This window comes from Trichechus manatus, unplaced genomic scaffold (assembly GCF_000243295.1).
Source record: "Trichechus manatus latirostris isolate Lorelei unplaced genomic scaffold, TriManLat1.0 scaffold00001, whole genome shotgun sequence".
NCBI lineage: Eukaryota > Metazoa > Chordata > Mammalia > Sirenia > Trichechidae > Trichechus > Trichechus manatus.
In genome coordinates this window covers 45,454,759-45,456,558 of record NW_004443937.1, presented here as the reverse complement: position 1 = coordinate 45,456,558, position 1,800 = coordinate 45,454,759, and the positions used below count along the sequence as shown (strand labels likewise).

The window sequence follows — 1,800 nt, the reverse complement described above, 5'->3', positions numbered from 1 at the left end:
ATGAGAAAGTTGACCCATGTGAAAAATGTAACCAATATCACTGAGCAAGTCATATAAAAATTGTTAAATGGGAACCTAATTTGCTATGTAAACTCTCACCTAAAACCTGATAAAATACTTAAAAAAAAAAAAAAAAGAATATCAGTATTATTCCTGAAAGTTCTATGTCTGGAAGTTTTAAATTTTTGGAGTGCCTTAGGTGAGAAGACTGTCTTTGAAAGCAAAGATGTGGGTTCAAGTTGCAGCTCGGCCACTCGCGGGAGGTGTAACCTTGGTCAGTTCATCTAATCTTCATGGGCCTCCATGACATCTGACTGGCGTAAGAACAGTCTCACAAAGACCTTCTGAGCATTTATTGCCATGGTGCCTGTAAAATGCTTGGCACAGTGCCTGACCCATTCCAAAACGTTTATTGGATGGTGGCAGCTATCATTGCTAAAACTGTATTGAAATGTCTAATTTCTTTGGTGTCAACAAGAACTAGCAGAGGAGGGATCTTTAACTGTGAGCCTCACTGGTCAGCACGTGTTGCTTTCTTTTGTCTTCAGTAGGCTGTTAACAGGAATCACCACTCATCTGCTGCACTACAGTATGGGGGTTGCGTCTGTGCACCAGTTCCAGGAGCTGCTGCTGGGTTGGAATGATCCCCAGCAACAGCTGTGGATACCAAACTCATTGCTGTCTGACCATCAGTGGAGTCTTTAGAGATTACCCCTGACCCCTTGACAATATTACTGATTGCTATGATTTATGCTGTCCGCAGGATATTTCAAGTCCATGGAATCCCACTGATCCCACACTTCGTAATGGCCCCTACATTGGTCTCAGTATCTTGCAGAAACTTAGGAATAATTTTGCAACATTTATATTTTCTATTGGCCTGCTGTTCTTTTTATTTTTTAAAATGGGCTTTATCCACTTGTAAAATGAGAGACCAAAATACTGCATACATTCCGCTTCCATTTGCCTATTCTTAGAGCACTTGCAGACAGCAGTCGATAAAGTGGAATTTTAACAGAACAGTCTGCATGGCTCTCCTTCACTCATTTTCAAGGAAAAAATTAAATGCTAGGAGCATAGCGCAATTCCAGTGGATATCTGAAGAAATCTTTGGAGGGTAAATGACATCCACAGATCTTTAGATTTGTATGTCTTTCAGGAATCATTTATTATTAAATAATCAATAAGGGGTTTGCTAGATTTTAAAATAACTTATTTATATGCACAGATACATACTTTTTTAACATATAGAGGAAGCGTACATGTGAATTACAATAATCAGTAGGATCATTTTAGAATTTGATTTTTCTCTCTCCTTTTTTTTTAGCACTGTTAATCCATATATGACACTCAAGCCCCTTGGGAATTTAGAATTTCTAATGAATACGTAAATATATTCAAGGGTATTGGGTCCTTTTATTACATTTTAGGAATTCTGCTTCCTTCAAGAATCTTCAAAGGTCATATACAGGCAGTCCCTGGATTAAGAACGAGTTCTGTTCCTAAGTTTGTCTTTAAATCGAATTTGTACATAAGTCAGAACAATTAGGTATGGTTCATATTTAACGTCAGTTAGTCAAATGTTTGTCTTAGTATATAGTGTACCTTTCTATGCATAAAAAAAAATTAAAGAAACACTTCCCGATCTACTAAACCATGTTTAACATAATACAGTAATAATAATGTTTTGATGTGTGTTGCAAAGCAGCACCGTTTGTTATTACAAACCATTGTATGTACCTTAAATTTTTAATATAATCGACTTTACTGGGGTTGGTTCATAATTACGGGTTGTACGTA

General features: G+C 36.9%; 1 protein-coding gene across 1 annotated transcript in view; it reads left to right on the top strand.

Moving 5' to 3' along the window:
• MAGI1 (membrane associated guanylate kinase, WW and PDZ domain containing 1) overlaps positions 1-1,800 on the top strand; it is a 659,819-nt gene that overhangs the window by 291,933 nt on the left and 366,086 nt on the right. The gene's annotated exons all lie outside the window — the stretch shown is intronic.